The 8604-nt window shown below is 28.5% G+C and overlaps 1 long non-coding RNA gene across 2 annotated transcripts; it reads left to right on the forward strand.

Annotated features, from left to right (window-relative positions):
* Window positions 1-4277: 4277 nt before the first annotated feature.
* LOC124922735 lies at window positions 4278-5957 on the forward strand. 2 transcript variants are annotated; one of them, XR_007097864.1, is made up of 6 exons: window positions 4278-4407; window positions 4921-5011; window positions 5080-5160; window positions 5252-5433; window positions 5502-5582; window positions 5674-5957. It is a non-coding gene; the product is annotated as an uncharacterized LOC124922735 (long non-coding RNA). The 2 variants fall into 2 exon arrangements; XR_007097865.1 differs by having other exon boundaries at window positions 4921-4971.
* The last annotated feature ends 2647 nt before the right edge of the window (window positions 5958-8604 follow it).

Here is an 8604-nt window from a genome sequence, read left to right on the forward strand (position 1 = left end):
TGGACATATTACTAGTTGGATTAGAGATAGAATACAAGTATTCACAAAGAATAATCAAATAGATACTTTTCTTTGCTCACAAGTCTTTCAATAATAGTAAACGATAGTCTTAAAGTCAACGGTCCAGCAACTTTGAAATTATAGCCTCACGTGCCTTGGTTTCGATGAACAATTTTGACACGCCTGCATTTAATTAAATATTTTTTTATAATTAATTAAACATAAAAATAGTTCTAAATTAATATATGACTTAAAAATATTAAAAAGTAAGTCAGATGTTAAGCTAATCAAAAACAATATCTAATAAACATCACAAATCTTTCTAAGGATAAATGTTAAATTTAACATTTTAATTGAATAATTTTATTAAATTTAGTATCCTCTTACAAATATGTTTTTATTAAGAACCATATTGAATTACATTAATTTTTATAAAATACTATAAAGTAATTATATATTATTAAAAAAAAAATGTTTTTCAAGAAAAAAAAAGATGAAATGAATTAAAATTAAAATTTTAAAATATATATTTATAAAATTTAAAATTTAAAAGTAAAAGAAAATCAATTAAAAATGAAACAAAATGAAAGTATTTTTTTAAAGCAAGAAACTAAATAAAAATAAAATCAATTAAAAAACTCAAAATTTAATATAAAAACAGTCAAAAACAAATTAATTGATATTAAAAATGAAAATTAAAAACAAATTAAACACAAATAACAAAAAAATTAATTTTTTTTGAAATAAAACTAAATAAATAAATAATAATAAAAATAAAATTACAAAATATATTAAAAAATTAATTTGGATTAATTTGACATAGAGTTAAGTTCCCATAATTTTATTTCTCCTATTATTTATTATATCATTTAATTTATTAAATATTTTAAATTATTACTTTTTATTTTATCATTATATATTAATATTTTTTAAAATATTTTTATCAAAAAAATCCACCCCTCCAACTCATTACCCATTATTATTTTTTTAAACCAAATCCTAACAGGACCTATGTTAGGTCAAATTATTTTGACTAAGTGTCAAAGTATTTTGACTATTGATATTTTGATGATGAGTGTGTATAAAACCTAATTTAAGTCGTCTAATCGTTTTTAGTGCAGGTGTATCGAAAACATGTTATATTAGACTAAGTCTAAATGAGGTTCAATAGACTGATTGGTCAAAAGATACATTGAGTTAGACGTGCAGTCTAACAGACGTAGTTAGACGTGCAGTCTAATAGATACATAGTTAGACGTGCAGTCTAACTCCTTCAGATTAGTCTGAAGGGATGCGTAGTTAGACGTGCAATCTAACAGATGAGAGTTAGACGTGCAGTCTAACTCCTTCAGATTAGTCTGAAGGGATACGTAGTTAGACATGCAGTCTAACGGATACATAGTTAGACGTGCAATCTAACAAGCGTAGTTAGACGAGCAGTCTAACAGATACGTAGTTAAACATGCAGTCTAACAGAGGTAGTTAGACGTACAGTCTAACAGATACGTAGTTAGACGTGCAATCTAACAAACGTAGTTAGACGTGCAGTCTAACAGATACGTAGTTAGACGTGTAGTCTAATAGACATAGTTAGACGTGCAGTCTAACAGATATGTAGTTAGATGTGCAGTTAACAGATATGTAGTTAGACGTGCAGTCTAACTCCTTCAGATTAGTCTAAAGTGATGCGTACTTAGACGTGCAGTCTAACTCATTCAGATTAATTTGAATGGATGCGTAGTTAGACGTGCAGTCTAACAGATGAGAGTTAGACGTGTAGTCTAACTCCTTCAGATTAGTCTGAAGGAATGCGTAGTTAGACGTGCAGTCTAACAGATGAGAGTTAGACGTGTTGTCTAACTTCTTCATATTAGTTTAAAGGGATGCGTAGTTAGACGTGCAGTCTAACAGATAAAACTTAGACGTGCAGTCTAACTCTTTCAGATTAGTCTGAAGGGAACCGTAATTAGACGTGTCGTCTAATCCCATTAGACCAGGTGGTCTAATGGATCCTGCTATTAGACATGGGCGTCTAATTTCATTAGACATTACAACAAAACATATTTACGGCAACCCTTATATGTCAATGCATATTAAGCGTCACTAAAAATTAAAAGAAACAAAACTTTTGCCAACCCTTATACATACCACCACCTTTATTAATTTTTTTTTTATATAAATACTTGTTTCAACCCTTAACCATTCTAAATTTTAATATTTTTATTTTTATTTTTTAACTTTATAAATATTTTATTTCACTATTTTAATTTTTAATTAAATTTGACTTATAAATTTTTTAACAATAAATTTAATTATTAATTTTATTAAAATTAAAATTAATTATTAAATTTTTATAACATATTTATCAAATTTCATTACTAGTATTTTTATTAATATCTGTCCTTTAATTAATTATTATTTAAATTTAATTAATTTAAAAATAAAAAATAATATAAATTAAATATTATATTAAATTTAAGACCTATATATTTTTATAATTAAAAACCCATTATCCAATTTATTTTCTCTCTCACAACTTAATCACACTCTACATTCCACACTCCATTGCTAAGACGCGTTCTTGTCTACAAACGCTAGCGGGTAACCTAGAAACAAAGTTCTTCACAAAGAGAAAGAAAGAGTGAGAGAATAAATCATAGAGGACGGAGATAGAGATGAGCTTCGTGTTGTTTTTCTCGTCGATCGCTCTACAATTTCTTTCTAGTTCGTTACCTTTCTCAGATCCCCAATCTTGTCTTTCTACAAATCATTGGAACTCAACAACTCATGTGGAATTGAACTTGTACTCTTTCTTTTTCTTTCTTTTCCCTATAATCAGGGGCGGAGCCACCCATGGGCTAGGGTGGGCTCCAGCTCCACCTAAATTAAAATCCTAAAAGAAAAATTTTTATATATGTGTTTGACATGTGAGTCTTAGCCCAGTTGGCTATGTTATTGAAATGTGAATATGAGTTCAGGTGATCAAACCTTGGCCTCACTTTTAACTTATTTTAATTTATATAAATAAGATTTAATTATATATAAAATTTTGTAAATTAAAATAATAATAATAGTGTTTTATATTTCTTAATTTTAAACTATTTCAAAAATTTATAAGAAAATATAAATTAATATTAATAAACAAGTTAAAATAAAGAATTTGATATCCCTACTTAAGAACTTAACAAATCTCATAGAATTGATGTTGATGTAAGTTCTCTTAAACTTGATCCAACATTACGTATTCCGATATGGAAATATCCTTTTAATCAAATGGATGAAATTAGACGAGCTTATATCAAGATGAGGTCATATCAACCTATTAAGGATGAGTACCCGCCGACCAAATTTGGAAATCAAAATCGACGGTTCCAAAGTCATTGGTTTAAGAAATTTACTTGGTTAGAATACTCTCATTTGAAAGATGCTGTTTTTTGTTTCCCATGTTTCTTGTTTTAACATAAGCAACCCCAAAAACCTATATTTACAATAGATGAATTCAAATATTGAAAGCGAGTTAATGATGAGGATAGATGCTCTTTTGTTATGCATATAGGATATAATATTTCACCACATAATAGGGCAGTTGAATATCTTGATAATCTAATGAATATCCTTGTCATATTGACAAAATACTAAATGCACAGTCTTCAGATGAAAAACAAAATAACAGATTACGGCTTACAACAACTATTGAAATCACTCGGTGGCTCACTTTGCAAGCGTGTGCATTGAGAGGGCATGACGAGTTTACATTACATGTGGATTACATGTGGATTGTATTTCTCTAATTGGATCTGTAATATGTATTCACAAAATCAAAGACTATTATGTTCTTCTCTTTTTTTGTCAATTGAGTGATTCACACACTAATAACTGTTTATAAGTTTGAACTTTTTCATACCTTTTTAACTCAATAATGATTTCTTAAGACTGTTGTTTATATCTTGCTGCAATTCGAATCTATCTATACATTATAAAACATGTGATCTTCAGTTGGTAAGTGTTGATGATACTCCAGTTCTATTGATTGATTTGCATGAAGTCATATGTCTTGTTTCAATATTGATGTAACAAGTTAAAGTCATTTCAATATACATGGTAATTAAATTTGAATGAATGAAAGATGAGTTGTAATGTTTTTTCTTGGCTCTTAACTTAAGGTATTATAGGGTTTGAAATTTGACCAATATTCCCATTGTCCTTGTTTTGTTTATCTTTTATAGATCACTTGTTCTCTCTTTAGTCTATCTGCTAATTCCTTCAATCTTGAGGTACGCTCTTTATTGTTTCAAGATTTGGAAAGCAGGAGAACGAAGAACAGAGGGAACGCTTATGCTGGATCTTCGGTCGTTTTTCGTTTCAGCCGCTCAACGACAATCTTATGTTTGGTCCTTCTTCTTCAACGTAATCCTTCTTTTCTCTTACCAATCTGATTTACTTACTATCCCCAATTTGATTGCTTGTCTTTCTAATGGCTTTGTGAATCTCCGTTGGTTGTCTTCATTAACCTCCAATAGTGGTGGCTGGCATGGCCCCAGATTGAAAAGTCATCTTCAGGAATTGATGGGTGAAGAACATGTTCTTCCCTCTATCCCTATCTCAAATGGGTATCCATTTGATTGGTTAATGTAGACGGCAAAGAAATCAAAGCTTATTTGAAGTAGAACTTGGAATTTGGGTTTGAATCTGGATCTTACTTAATATATATATATATATATATATATAATTATATATACTTAATATATATATATATATATATATATATATATATATATATATATATATATATATAATTATATATAGTAAAATGGAAACAATTGAAGCCATCAATTTGTAATTGTTACTCACTTATGTTTGTCTTAGTTCAGATTTTAAATTGTGAAGCCTCATGAATGATCTTAATTTGTAAATCTTCAGGTTTTGATCTTAACTCTGTGAAGCCTGAGTACAAACTCATTATGAATTGTGGTAAGATTCATGCATGAGTACAAACTCATTATGAATTGTGGTAAGATTCATGCCTATAAACTGTTTGTAGAAATGACTGTACATTATAAAAACTTTGGAAATTTGCAGGTTGCAGGAGGTGATAGTGCAGTAGGTTGGGTTTTGGGATTTCTTGGTACATGCAATGACCTTTCAAGAACTTTCGGTTGGGTAATTCACTTTTTAAATCATCTACTTGTTTTAAGTTTTTAACATTTATACTATCATTTTCTTGAACATTCTTTCGATTTGTCTTAACTAGGGTGGTTCAATCCCTATTTACTGGAAATCCGTAGTCAAGAAGACTCTCGAGAATGCATGCACAGGCAAACTCTGTCGTTTGGATAGGCAAGTCTCTCATATGAATGATCTTAATTTGTAAATCTTCAGGTTTTGATCTTAACTCTGTGAAGCCTCATGAGTACAAACTCATTATGAATTGTGGTAAGATTCATGTCTATAAACTATTTGTAGAAATGCCTGTACATTATTAAAACTTTGGAAATTTGTAGGTTGCAGGAGGTGATAGTGCAGTAGGTTGGGTTTTGGGACTTCTCGGTATAGGCAACGACCTTTCAAGAACTTTTGGTTGGGTAATTCACTTTTCAAATCATTTACCTGTTTTAATTTTTTAACATCTATACTATCATTTTCTTTAACATTCTTTCAATTTGTCTTAACTAGGGTGGTTCAATCCCTATTTACTGGAATTTCGTAGTCAAGAAGACTCTCGACAATGCCTACACAGGCAAACTCTGTCGTTTGAACAGGCAAGTCTCTCATATAAACATAGGAAAGAACAATAGATATGAAATTAGTTATAGAAACTTCCCAGCTAACTAATCTGATTGTATGTTAAAGCATAAGTATTGATCAAAATGGGGTGGTAGAAGTATGTTCTTCTGCGTTTGCATTTTTTTCGTCTTATTCTTTATACATAGAAGATATTTATTGGCCAAACATTTAGTCCTTCCTCTTATGTTCTTAATAGGTTGTTGGAACTCCTAATTACATATGCCCTGAACTGCTTACTGATATTTTTTACGGTTGATGTATGTATGAGATTTAGAAAAAGGAGAAACCTCTTTGTATCTGTTTTTTCTTGATCGGTGGTAAATTTCAGTTTCTGCCATCGCCCTGAGATAGTCTTTGGGTGAACTTCACTAAATCTACTTTATTTTTGTATTTGAAAACTTTAGATCTCAATGCCTGTTGAGAAGCTTGTCGATCCGCCTTATTTTCTTAAGTAAGTTGAAGAATATTCATTGGATCAGGTTGATATAATTAGTTCTTCTTCAAAGAATGTACAAGAAGTGTGGTATTATCATTGGATTAGGGTGATATAATTTTTTTTTATCAACATAACTTTTTTCCTTGTCTCAGATATATGACATAAATATTTTTGTTGCATATTAGAACAAAATCTATTACATCAAACCCTTTGGAACCTATGAACATCACATGTTCACAGTTGTAAGTGCAATATTTATAAATTTATTTTTAATTTGTTAATATTTGCCTGTTATTAATGATTCATCTTTGTTTATCATATCACTCCATTAATGTTTAATGATTTTGTTGGTGAGCAGCTCTCCGACAAGAATAGTGATCATCACAAACATGTTCTTTACAAACTTAGCCTCTAAGTTCAAACGGGAATTTAATGTTTTTTTTTTTATTTGAACATTAGAACATTAAAAATCTTGTAATATATAATTAATATTTATTTATTTGACTATGATATTATTTTATGAGAAAATATTGTTTAGAAAATTTATGTTTCTTGTTTTATTATTTAAATTGTCAATATTGAATAGGAAATGTTCTTTTAAATGTTTTTAATGATTATTTAATTTAAAATAAAAATTAAAAAAGTAAAATTGTTAAAAATTAATTGGGGTTTTGGCGACGCTAAAAATAATATTACCGACGCTTAAATAAGCGTTGTTATAACTTCTGCCGACCCTGTTTATGGGTTGGGAGAAGTGTTTTTAAGGGTCACCAGAAGTCTATTTTGTTGTAGTGTCAGACGAATCAGAAGAGATGGCGTACGGATGAGAAATCGTTTTTTTTTTGAACAAATGTATTTGATTACTGACTGTAGGTTTATCATTCTCTCGCCAAATTCATGCCAGAATTAAAAAAAGAAAAAATTGCTAAAAAGCGCCATTGCCGGGATCAAAACCGGGTCACCCACGTGACAGACGAGAATACTTATCACTATACTACAATAACTTCGGTATTCAACTATATATATTATAAAAATATATTTTATTTAAATACGTTTTAATTTTTTTTGTTCTCTCATTTAGTTAGTTATCTTAAATTAATTTGATATATAAAATCTCATAAACAAAGAGGAATGATAGGACCCCGAAGAGAATATATATATATATATATATTTTAAATATAAAAAATATTATCAATAATCATGTCATCAAAACCACGTTAAAAAGAAATAAATAAGACAAACAAAAAAACATGAAAAGACATGAAAATAGTATATTCAAATTAGATAAACAAGACAAACAAAAAAAACATGAAAAGACATTAAAATAGTATATTCAAATTGATGCACTCAACAGGGGTGAAAGTCAAGGATCATTAAAATCCATTGTATAAGCATCCTCTCTTAAACTCTGTACTATGCATATATATACGTGAGAAGAGGTTCATTGACAATATTGCCCTTTCTATGAAAGGGCATTGGAAGTTTGTGACAAACTCTAAGGATCTTGTTGTTTTGTGTCTTTTGACTATGTTCAATTATATTACTCACCTCTTTTAGGGCTTGTTTGAGAAAATGAGATTTTGAGTTTTATTTAGTTTTTTTCCCCAAACTACATGTTTTTGATTAAACTAAAAGAAAATTCAGTTTTTAAATTATTATTATCAAAATATCCTCAATGAAATATGTTTTTTTATATTATTAATATAAAATACAATATTTAAGTAGAAAGTAATTTTGGTATTTAAATTGATAAAATGATTGATTAGATAAGTAACATGATTGTTGAATTTTGAAATAAAAACTTGATTTTATCTCAATAATCAAAGATCAAACAAGCCCTTATACTTTGAGTGAAAATACGATGAAAACTCTGAATTAATGAGTAAAGTAACTGCAAAACAATAAACAAAAATTGGTTAATTTAAATAAATAAAAATTATGTTATCTATTTACACTTTACCTACAAAATAATTGTTATTTTGCAAAGCACATTTGGAAGTATGTATATTCATGGTTCGATTTCACTTAAATCACATTAAGTTAAAATGGAGATTATGGCTACTGGTAATGCTAGCTTTCAACAAATTAAAAAACTTAGTTTGACTTTAACTTTGAGCATTTTACCATTTAAAAAAAATAAAATTTTAGACATTTACATAGTTTGATTAATTCAAAAAGGATGTGTTATTGAGAAACATTAATCGAAATGGCTAAAAGAACGAGATTTACGAGATTGATATATGTTTATATAATTTTCTGATAGACTATCTAGTTAGAATAAAATCGAAAAATATTTAACAATTAAAGTATACACAGAGACGGATCTATAAAGATGCTCAGTCCACAACGTAAAAATAAAAAATAAAATTAATCATAATTATCAA

The sequence above is a fragment of the Impatiens glandulifera genome, chromosome 1 (genome assembly GCF_907164915.1).
Source record: "Impatiens glandulifera chromosome 1, dImpGla2.1, whole genome shotgun sequence".
NCBI lineage: Eukaryota > Viridiplantae > Streptophyta > Magnoliopsida > Ericales > Balsaminaceae > Impatiens > Impatiens glandulifera.